We start from the raw sequence: 12,411 nt of genomic DNA on the forward strand, positions 1-12,411 counted from the left end.
GCATTCACATCACTTTGAAACTGTAGGACATTTAGGAAAATCTAGCTTAATTCACAAAGAAGACGGTTTCACACCCTGGTTGAGCCGGATCATTGACAAGATTAGATATTGTCACAGAGACAGAGCAAAAAACAAAACTAATTCAAAACAAATAAAAACAAAATAAAGTTCAGTATGGACTTCAGTAAGAAGTATAAAAGGGTGGCAAAGGCACTGTGGTCATGTGACTTCCCAGCTTCCGAAGTCTGTGCTGGTGCTTTGTGAATATTTAGGTAGGAAGGAAGGGTTTGGTCAGGCTGGAGGGGAAAACAGAGGAAAGGGGTGGGGGAGCTGCTCGTTGCCCTGGGAACGTGAGGGGGAGGGTGGCACTTCCTAGGCTGAGCGGGGCACCCAAGACAAGGTCCAGGTGAAGGCGCAGGTTGTGTAACCCTGAAACACCTGTACGGTGCTACTGGGAGGGGGTTCGTCCTGTTAATTGAGCCAGACAGGTTGCTCGGGGATGTGTGTGACCCCTTTGAGCTGCCCAGAACCCTGCATCTTTCTCAAACACTTTCCAGATTCCAAAATGAATACTTTCAAAGAGGAGTTAACACATTTGGGGGACAAAAATCAAACTTTGCTTTACTCTTTTGAACATGGAAATTTAAAGAAAGGTATTACTGTGATCATAGATGCACAAGGAAGGTAGACTTAAGAATCTTCATGCATCGTCCCATGTTGTCTCTTGCTCCCTGTTTTACAGTTGGAAACTGTAGATTTAGATGGTTGGGAAATATTAAATAAGGAAATCCGTGAGCCTCTTTGAGTGTTTAAGGTGCGGGGCGGGGAATAGAACAAAATAGAATTGCTATGTTTCTTAGCAGTCAGTAGCAGTTTCAAAATATTCCATGTTCCGGGACTTCCCTGGTGGCGCAGTGGTTAAGAATCTGCCTGCCAATGCATGCGACATGGGTTCGAACCCTGGTCAGGGAAGATCCCACATGCCGCAGAGCAACTAGGCCCGTATGCCACAACTACTGAGCCTGCGCTCTAGAGCCCGTGAGGTACAACTACTGAAGCCCACGCGCCTAGAGCCTGTGCTCCACAGCAGGAGAAGCCACTGCAATGAGAAGCCCACGCACCACAACAAAGAGTAGTCCCCACTTGCCGCAACTAGAGAAAGCCTGTGCGCAGCAACGAAGACCCAACGCAGCCAAAAATAAATAAATAAAAATTTATTAAAAAAAAATATTCCATGTTCCAAATATTCCAGGTTCCATGTCATATTAAAAAAAAAAAAAAAAAAAGACTTTCTAGGGCAAGTGTATTTCTCAGACTTATGAAGTAATGTAGGAAAGTAATTGTATCCCCATAAAACAACTCCATTCAAAAGAAGAAATAAAAATACCCTTTAGGAATGGCAAAGGAAGGAAGCTGTGCCTTGTGTCCAAGCACAAATGGGTGAGATTAGCATGATTAAAAACCAATTCTAAAGGAACAGTGTCTCACCACACATCCAAATAGTTCTCATTTCCACTGCTTTCCTCCTCAAAAATTGGATCTTCTAAGGAAAGAAAACTTAAAGTAGATGTTGCTTTAAATTCTTTCAAACTCATGGTCTCATGTTCAGCCAAAAGCTCTAATACATCAAGATAAGTAATAGGTTCATCCAGTGTCCTGACTGGCTGTTTCAAGTTTGACCAGGAGGACTCTCAGCCACCAACCTGCCCCTCTATCTATCCGCCACTGGCTTTAGTCCTATTGGTCCCAAGAAGGAAACAGTGACTCCTGGGCTTGCTGAAGCATCTGGATGTCATGGCAGGTGAGTGATGGCCCAAGGAAAATGGAGAAAGCTGAGGAGCTTAGACAAGTATTGCTTTGCCTTGGAGACTCTCTCTTCCATTCACAGTGTTATCTCCTGAGGGCTTTCCAGTAGACTTTAGGAATCCTCTATTTAAATTTTTGTTTTCTAATAATAAGATGAGAAACTCCTTCTTCATTTCAAATGGTAAAATCAAATTTGTTTCCTGGATTTTTTTTCTTTCTATTTTATCTTTATCATCATCATTAGCATTTCATGATTTCATCATTAGAGTCTAATATCATTAGCTTTAAAATAGAAATGTTATTATTTATAATGAGAAATAAAAGTTTAGGAAAATATTAAGAAGTGAAAATAAGAAGAAAAGAGTCACATATATTTCCACCAATCAAAAGATCTAAAATGGTGTTTTGAGGTTATTTGTGCTATCTTTTCTCCATATAATGATTTTCTAAAAATTCAACCTAGACATAATATATAGAGAGTGAGAAGGCAAGACACAGACATTCTTGGGAAAAGATATTTGCAATAAAAGTGTCTGACAAAGGACTCATATCCAGAGTATTGAAAAGTTTCTACAAATTAATAAGAAAAAGACAACCCAATAAAAAATGGGCAAAAGACTTGAATGGGTACATGTCTAAAAAACGATATTCAAATGTCCAATGAACATATAAAAAAGTATCCAACATCATTAATCATAAGGGATATACAAATTAAAACCACAGTAATATACTCCTACACACCTACCAGAATGACAAAAGTTAAAGTGACTGATAATATCAAGTGTTGGTTAGGATGCGGAGCAACTGGAACTCTCATATACTTCTAATAAGAGTGTAAATTGGCACAGTTCTTTGTAAATGATAGAATTTCCTATTATATACCCAACTATTTTATTCATTCATCCACTGATGGGCATTTAGGTTGTTTCCATGTCTTGGCTATTATAAATAATGCTGCAATGAACATGGGGGTACAGATATATTTTCAAGTTGGTATTTTTGTTTCCTTTAGATATATTCCCAAAAGTGGAATTGCTGGATTATATGGTTGTTCTATTTTTAATTTCTTGAGGATCCTCCACACTGTTTTCCATAGTGACTACACCAACTTACAATCCCACCAACAGTGCACAAGTGTTCCCTTTTCTCCACATCCACACCAGCATTTATTATCTTTTGTCCTTTGATGATGGCCATTCTAACAGGTGTGAGGTGATATCTCATTGTGGTTTTAATTTGCATTTTCTTAATGACTAGTGGTGTTGAGCATCTTCTCATGGATCTATTGGCCTTTTGTATATCTTCTTTGGAGAAATGTCTATTCAGGTCCTTTGCCCATTTTTAAAATTGGGTCATTCATCTTTTTTTTTGCTACTGAGTTGTATGAGATTTTGGATATTAGCCTCTTATCTGATAGATGGCTTGCATTTTTTTCCCATTCCACAGGTTTTTGTTTCACTTTGTTGATGGTTTCTTTTGCTGTGCAGAAGCTTTTTAGTTTGATGTAGTACCACTTATTTATTGTTTATTTTGTTGATTGTGCTTTAGGTGTCATATCAAAAAATGATTGCCAACACCCATGTAAAGGAGCTTTATTCCTATGTTTTCTTCTAGGAATTACATGATTTGAAGTCTAACACTTAAGTCTTTAATCTATTTTGAGTTAATTTCTGTGAGTGGTGTAAGATATGGGTTCACTTTTATTTTTTTACCTGTGAATATTCACTTAGCACAGTTTATTGAAAAAAACTGTCTTCTCTCCATTGAGTATTCTTGACTTCCTTGTCAAATAGTAGTTGACTGTGTATGCTTGGGTTTGTTTCTGGGCTCTTGATTCTGTTCCATTTGTCTATTTGTTTTATGTGAGTACAATACTGTTTTGATGATTATAGCTTTATAGTATAGCTTGAAATCAGGAAATGTGGTGTTTCCTGCTCTGCTCTTCTTTTTCAAGATTTCTTTGGCTATTCAGAGTCTTTCATGGTTCCATATAAATTTTAGGAGTGTTTTTTCTACCTCTGTAAAAAATGCCTTTGGAATATTGATGGGTATTGCATTGAATCTGTAAAGGGCTTTTGGTAGTATTGACATTTTAACCATGTTAATTCTTCCAGTTCATGAACATGGGATACCTTTTCATTTATTTGTCTTTGATTTCTTTCATCAATTTCTTGTAGTTTTTAGAGATCTTTCACCTCCTTAGTTAAATTTATTCCAAAGTATTTTATTGTTTCGGTATGTTAATTCTAAAGTCATTATTGACAGCCCCTCAGACATTCTTATGCCCAGAGCCTTAGAGGAAAACTGTTTTTGATGGTTTGTTTATTTTGTTTTTTGGCTGTGCTGTGTGGCATGTGGGATCTTAGTTCCCCGCCGACCAGGGATTGAACCTGGGTGACAGCAGTGAAAGTGAGAAAGCGCCAAGTCCTAACCACTGGACCGCCAGGGAATTCCCTCAACACTTTTAGAGCTAAAATTACTCATTCCACTTCAAAATAAGTTACTTAGGAAAAGACACTTTAGCATAATGCATGAAGGGCACAGATTTTGGAAACAATGACCAGCTTCAAATTCTGGTTCTACCACTTATTGACTTCCCTATGTCTCAGTTTTCTTATGTGTAGGATAGCAATAACACTCACCAGAAAGGATCTGTGTTAGAATTCAATGAGAAAATTAAGGTAGCACTAACCGGTCCTTGGCACATAGTAAGTGCTCAATACGTATCTAATACTATTATTATTAATGCTTAGCGAACGTGAGGCTATTAGAGCTCAATAGATGATAGCTAATCATTTCACTAGGAAAGAATTCTCAGGGAAAGTGTTTTGATTTCTCAAGTGTTCTTCTGTGGCTACTACTGACATCGACCAGAGAGCTCACTATTAGAGGAGGGAGCTATATTCGGAAGGGCTCAGGTATGTTGTGAAGGCCAGGTCACCAGGACAATGTCACTGTTTGACATTAAGTAAAAGAGAAGAGGAGGTTGAGTTTGGGGCTGAAGATTTCTAAGATGTGAGCAAAGATATACTGTGAGTTCCTTTTTTTTTTTTTTTTTTTGATACTGTGAATTCTTAATTTCTCAAGAGATAAACAATACAAGTGTTCCCAGTCTCTGAAGTGGAGGTTCAGGGTTGTGGTAGTGGAATGGCCAGATCAAGGCTGTAGGTGACCTTGACCTACTCAGATTAGTAGGCACAGCCTGGTAGCTGAGGGCTCTGAACCTGAGAAGGTGATCCCCGAGGTGGAGACCTGTGGAGCCAGGCAAGGTGGCCACTACCCAGGGGCGGGTCTTGCTGCACCTGTGGCAGTGTATAGAGAGGTTGGTCCTTGGGATGGAGTGGTTGGAGTTCTGCATCTCAGATTTTTGCTCCACTTACAATGTCCTTATTCAAGCCTTCCTTGGACAGACCCCAGACTGGGAAGGGACCCCTCCCCTGATGGAAGCTGAGATATTTTACTCCATAATCATGCCCCTGCCCAGTGGCTGCTGCCCATCCCGCTCCCGCCCACTCCAATGCACACTCACACCAGACAGAACCACCTTTGAACGTTTCAGAGGCTTTTAGATCCTGGAAGGACTGCTGCTCTTTAGGAAGAACTAAATTTATCAAACTTAATGTCCTAGGCACCGTGACTCACGAATTTAGTGACCACCCCCCCACCCCTTTGAATTCATCTTTTTTCCTCGACCTTTTTTTCTTGAAAAATTTCAAGCCTATATAAAAGTTGAAAGAACAGTACAAGGGACATCATGATATCCTTCATTTAGACTCACTGATTTGTTCTGTTGACATTTATTGAGCATCCACTGTATGCTTGGCACTCTGGTAGCCTTTGTGTAAACAAATATGAGTGAGTTCTGTTGCTTGAGCTCAAGCTACTCATGGTGTATGGGACAAGGTAGAGCATAAGACAAAAAAACTCTAATATGGCCTGATCATGGTGGTATTCCAGGGAAGTATATTTCGGGTAAAGAGAGCAGCATGGCTGAAGTCATGGGAATTTGACAAGGCCTGGAAGATTTGGGGAACTGCATCTCAGTGATGGAGTAAGTGATTCTGAGCAGAGAGAAGCCCAGGCACCAGTGTAAGATCCATCCACAGAGTAGAGCCAGCTCTGGAAGATACTGAAGCTGACCACTCTAAAAGTTTTAAGCCCAAAATGCTTTCTGAAATTAGTAAAGAGGTTGCCTCTACTTTTTTGGGAAAGAAAAAGAAAATGGTTCCCAGGGCTGGGGTATGCCAGGAATCCTGCCTGAAGTTTCTTGGGCTTGCTCTGCTGATGAGTCAGCCCTGGTGTTGGTAATGCACAAGTTTGGGGACCCCTGGTCATAGCGAGATCTTGGGACCCCGTCCTCTAGAAACAACTTGCTTCCCATTTCCTGGAATCCATCAGAAGTGAGCCTTGTAGTATAATTACCCTAAGTTGTTACAACTAAGTTTTGAATGCAAGGGAATGAACCCTCCTTACTTATTTGAAAAGAAGTGAAGGATGACACTTGAAATGTAAGAAGACTTTTAAAAGGATGCAGGACTCATTTCTCCTTCAAAGGAGAACAGCATCTCCTAGTTTTTCCAAATGACTCTTACATGATTGATGGTACAGGGTAGTCATAGCTGTGATTTCTCATCTCTAGGGAAGATTTAACTGCTTTTCTCATATTGCAATCAAGGCAACTAAGTCCTCCCATGCGTATCCCTATTTGCTTTAACTTTTTCATTTAACACTTGAGAAACACATAAGAAAACAACGCATAAGGACGAAAATTTGTGACCTCTATCACCTTTCCTCAGATATCTAAATTTTATATTGTACTGTTGCAGAGAGTGGGGCAGAGGTTGCTGGAAGAAACCTTACTCTTTCTGCTTCTGGGGTTATAAAGAAATTCAGTGGCACTGGACTTATTGGATACAACCTCTTCTCTGTATCTGAAATTTGAGTGTGCCACCCAAGGTGGGGGGGGTCCCACTTTGGCCCTCAAGCTGTATCACAGTGTTTTGCGGGCACAGCAGAGTAGATTTACTAGGCAGATGGCAGCTCCAGATCCACAGGGAAAGGCTACTTAACATGAGAATCTCTGCTGAGAGCCTGTGGTTCCTTCTTATACTGTGCGGCTCCAGGCTGGTGGGGTGACAGAGGAAGAGACGGAAAGCTTACCTAACTAAAGACATGCTAACTGATGAAAACACAGTACTCTCCCTTGTGTTTTACTCCCTAACTGAGGCACTGCAGTGCAGAAAAAGGAAGTTGTCCTTTATATAAAAAAATGAAGGAAAAAACCCCAAAGTGCCTATTGTTTGCATACTTTCATATCTAATGCTATATTCAGACAGCACTGGATGATTCCTAGCAAGTTTGGGATTGAAGAATTAAACCACTGACATTCTGGAGGGTCTGTTCTTTTTATTCTATTCTATTTTAATTTTTTTCCAGCTTTGTTGAGATTAATTTGACATATAGCAGTGTATAAGTTTAAGGTGTTCAACGTGATGATTTGATACACATATGTATTGCGAAATAATTACTGCAATAAGGTTAGTTAATGCCATCATCTCATATAACTGCCTTTTTATGTGGCGAGAACACTTAAGAGCTTCTCTCTTAGCAACTTTCAAGTATACAATACAGTATTGTTAACTCTAGTCCCCGGGCTCTACATTAGATCCCTAGAACTTACTCATTTTAACGAGGGTTGGCTGTTCAGCGGAAAATACAGGCATTTAATGATGCCTTTCTCCAAACAGCTTAAAATCTTGCTAACACAAGGCACACAGAAGTTAGAAAAGATGTAGTGGGTGCTGAAGGAGATGAGAGGAAAGTCACAACACCGACGGCAGGGGAAGTCTGAGAAAGCTTCATGGCTGAGCGGCGATGTGCCAGCAGACTTAAACGCAGCAAATGCTACAATATATAAAACATGTGAAAAAGGGTCTGGAAGATATACACCAAACAGTTTAGTTCTGAGGAGGATACTAGGATTAAGTATGGAAGATACTAAAGGGGATCATTGATTTTGATTGCACTCAATCAAAAATTACTTGTATTACTTGTATAATCAGTGGTGTGCTGGTAAATGTTAAAGAAGCAACTCTTTCCAAAAAAAAAAAAAGAAAAATTCCTATTGTAGTGTTGTCCTAACACAGAGTTTTCCATGGTGTAAATACTCCCACTATGGCTAATTTCAAGCAACCAAAGTAAAGTCAACTGGCTCACAAATTCTGAGAAATTTAACAATTCAAGCAATTGTTATGTGCCAGGCTCCGGGTCAAGTATGGGGAAGATGGAGAAAAGATTATGATGCAATCCTTGTCTGCCAGACAACAGACATACAGTGGCGGAGCTAAAAGAGGAACTAGAGGAAGAAGAGATTAACTTTGGCAAGGTGTGGGGAAGGAGGAGAATCAGAGAAGGTTCCCTGAATGAGTTTTGAAAGATGGAATAATAGGCAACTAGCGGATGGGAAAAGGCCCCAAAGCATGGAAGCACATGATACATTCAGGGAATTGCAAATTGCTCACTTTGCACAAGATTACTGGCACAAAATGTAGGATGAGGCCAGAAAAGAGGGCTGGGTCCATATTGTCAAAGATGATGAATTTCACTGTGCAGTAGTAATGTGAGCTATTGACAATTTTTGAGAAGCGTCAGGCATTAACTCTGATAGCAGAGTGGACACTAAACTGTAAAGGAGACCAGTGCAATGTTTCAAATGGGACTATACAGTAGAGATAGAAATGTGACAGATCCAAGAAGCCCTTATGAGGAAGAATGAACAGGATAATGAATTGGCTGAAGTGAGTGGAAGAGATTGGTTGCTTGAAGGTTATACCTAGGACTTCGAAAAATGATCACTCTGCTTCCTGTGGGAACGAATGACTTTGTCAGCAAAGAAAGGAAGCATTTTTAAGACACTGTAAAAGTTAGGACTTGGGAGCCCAATTGGTTATTTATCTTGTATCTTACGAGTGACGTTTGTAAGTTTGAAGGTCTGAGACTTGAGTGGCAGGCCATGAAGATGGTTTCGTTTTATTGTATTTGGATTTATGGATCTTATTTCTGGGTAGTTATGTTATGAAAATGATGCACTTTTGATCTGGGAGGGAGGACATCTCAAAAAATTGGGAAATAATAATTAACCCAGGAGTTTACTGGATAAATAATCATTTATCCATGGAGCTTGAAAAGAGAATAAGTAAGGGAAGGGAGGAAAGCACCCAGGTAAGCCTGTGAATCCAGTTACTCTAAAGAGTAATAGGCATAATACAGAAAGAATAAGGGAGCAGGGAGGTGCCTGGTGATTCACATGAGAAACCAGTTGGGAAGGAGGCCAGAAACAATACTCAGGGCCTTAGATGTCTATGTACAAACACACAGGGCATAGGTAACAAGCAAAGTAAACTTGAGATTGTAACACCAGGGGTAAACAAGGTGATCTCATTGGAACTTTGTAGACTCAAGACTGACATACATACTTTGCTGTACAGCAGAAATGAACACAACATTGTAAATCAACTATACTTACATAAAAAAATAAATTTAAAAAAAGATTAATAAAAAAAAGAAATGAGACAACTCCTTGTATATCTACATAGAAGAACATGAAAACATATTAAATAAACAAAGTAAGTTACAAATAGATGTACATAATATGATCTAATTTTGGTAAAATAAAGAAACTATTACTATTTTCAAAAAAGAAAAAAGACTGACATACAGTGATGAAATCAAATCTATGCCCATTCAAAAGAAGCATATTTATGAGGTGGGGAAGGAGATTGGTGTGTATTGTAGAGGAACTAAGTGGAAGTGCATAAAGATGAATATTTAGGAGGAGAGGATCAGAGCATTAAAGCAATTACTACACACCATTTGGCCAGAAGGTAATAGGGAAAATATTAAATAGCAAACTTGTATAAAACATTCAGATAAAATCCTTTCAAAATTTTTAATGGAAAATCTGACCCTGATTTCTTTTATTTATCTATTTATTTGTTTGTTTATTAATTTATTAATTTATTTATGGCTGTGTTGGGTCTTTGTTGCTGTGGGCGGGCTTTCTCTGGTTGCGGAGAGCGGGCCTCTCATTGCGGTGGCTTCTCTTGTGGAGCACGGGCTCTAGGTGTGCAGGCTTCAGTAGTTGTGGCTCGTGGGCCCTAGAGTGCAGGCTCAGTAGTTGTGGCTCGTGGGCTCAGTAGTTGTGGCATGCGGGCTCTAGAGCGCAGGATCAATAGTTGTGGCTCACAGGCTTAGTTGCTCCATGGCATGTGGGATCTCCCCGGATCAGGGCTCAAACCCGTGTCCCCTGCACTGGCAGGTGGATTCTTAACCACTGTGCCACCAGGGAAGCCGCCCCTAAAAATTAAATATTTTTATAAAGGTTTAAAATTTTTAAAAATTTTAAAGATTTAAAAGTCTCAACACCTGAGACTATAGAAAATCAAACAGTACTTCCTTTTTTTTCATTGACAACTGTAATGCTAAAATTCATGTGACAAGACAAACAGATTCTTTACAATGGGCAGATGAAACAGGAGGGGAAGGGGCAGAGCACAACCTTTAAAAGAGTGACATAGCCCGAGGACATGACATAAACGGATTAGAACCAAATAGGTCCAAGATGGCAGACCTCGAGCCTCACTATTGCTCATTGTAACACATCAGCTAAATGACACACCCACAGGCGCCATGACAGTTCCAAGGCTGACCATAAAGGTCAAAAAGTGGGTGGTTGCCCAATTTCTGGAAATCCCCACCCCTTCCCCAAAATAGCTGGAATACTCCTCCCACTCATTAGCCTATGACATTACCCACCTCTATAAAAACTGACAACCCCATACTCTGGGGCCACTCTTGCCTTCTGAGATGGCCCATACTCTGTCTGTGGAGTGTGTTTCTCTCTAAATAAATCCACTTCTTACCATCACTTTGTCTCTCACTGAATTCTTTCTGCATCAAGAACCTGAGCTTCATTAAGAACCTGAGCTTCCTTAAGTCCTGAGACCAGGTGTGTGATCTCAGTTAAAAGACTGTGGGTTGGGCTTCCCTGGTGGCGCAGTGGTTGAGAATCCGCCTGCCAATGCAGGGGACACGGGTTCGAGCCCTGGTCTGGGAGGATCCCACATGCCGCGGAGCAACTGGGCCCGTGAGCCACAACTACTGAGCCTGCGCGTCTGGAGCCTGTGCTCCGCAACAAGAGAGGCCGCGATAGTGAGAGGCCTGCGCACCGCGATGAAGAGTGGCCCCGCTTGCCGCAACTAGAGAAAGCCCTCGCACAGAAACGAAGACCCAACACAGCTATAAATAAATTAAAAAAAAAAAGAAGTGGGTTAAAAAAAAAAAAAAAAAAAAAGACTGTGGGTTCAAGTCCCAATCTGGGTTACACAGTTTCACAGATACACTTGCAGCTCACCCATGGGGAAAACCCCCTAGCCAGATTAATAACCCCCTGTAGCCAAGGATCATGAGTCTGTTAAAAAGGGGTCTGATAAAAAATTCATTATCAGCGGGGAATTCCCTGGTGGTCCAGTGGTTGGGACTCTGAGCTTTCACTGCCAAGGGTGTGGGTTTGGTCCCTGGTTGGGGAACTAAGACCCCACAAGCCGTGCAGCCAAAAAAAAAAATCACTGTCAGAGAGTATCTAGAAAGTGTCAGGCCAGAGGCATGTTGATGCTCTCAGGTGGTCTAATCTCATTTAGAGCCATAGTCCATCAGTGCCTGGGGATGTTATGGGTTGAACTGCGTCCTCCTCCCCACCCTACCTCAAGTTCTTATGCAGCAGTCCAACCCGGGGCTTCCCTGGGGGCCCAGTGGTTAAGAATCTGCCTGCCAATGCAGGGGACACGGGTTCGAGCCCTGGTCGGGGAAGATCCCACATGCTGCGGAGCAACTAAGCCCGTGCGCCACACCTACTGAGCCTGTGCTCTAGAGCCCGCGAGCCACAACTACTGAAGCCCACGTGCCACAACTACTGAAGCTCACGTGCCTAGAGCCCGTGCTCTGCAACAAGAGAAACCACCACAATGGGAAGCCCGCACACCACAACGAAGAGTAGCCCCCGCTCTCTGCAACTAGAGGAAGCCTGCGCAAAGCAACGAAGACCCAACACAGCCAAAAATAAAATAAATTAAAAAAAAAAAAAAAGAATGTGTTAAAAAAAAAAAAAAGAAGTCCAACCCTCAGTACCTCAGGATGTGACCTTATTTGGAAATAAGGTCTTTGCAGATGTAATCAAGTTCAAATGAGGGCATATTGGATTAGGGTGAGCCCTAATCCAAAGACTAGTGTCTTTTTAAGAAGAGGGGAATTTGGACACAGAGAAACACGAAGAGGGAAGACAATGTGAAGGACAAAAAGAAAAGGTGGAAATTTGGTGCCAGGGAGAGAGGCCTGGACCAGAGCTCTCCATCACAGCCCTCAGGAGGACCCAACCCTGCCGACACCTTGATCTTGGACTTCTGGCCTCCAGAGCTGTGAGACAACGTATTTCTGTTGTTTAAGCCACTCAGCCTGTGGTGCTTTATTACAGTAGCGCTAGCAAACCAATACACGGGACTAGAGCTCAGCTCCCAGAGGAGGAGGGGGACTGGCAAGGACCAGGCAGGA

This window comes from Eschrichtius robustus, chromosome 14 (genome assembly GCF_028021215.1).
Source record: "Eschrichtius robustus isolate mEscRob2 chromosome 14, mEscRob2.pri, whole genome shotgun sequence".
NCBI lineage: Eukaryota > Metazoa > Chordata > Mammalia > Artiodactyla > Eschrichtiidae > Eschrichtius > Eschrichtius robustus.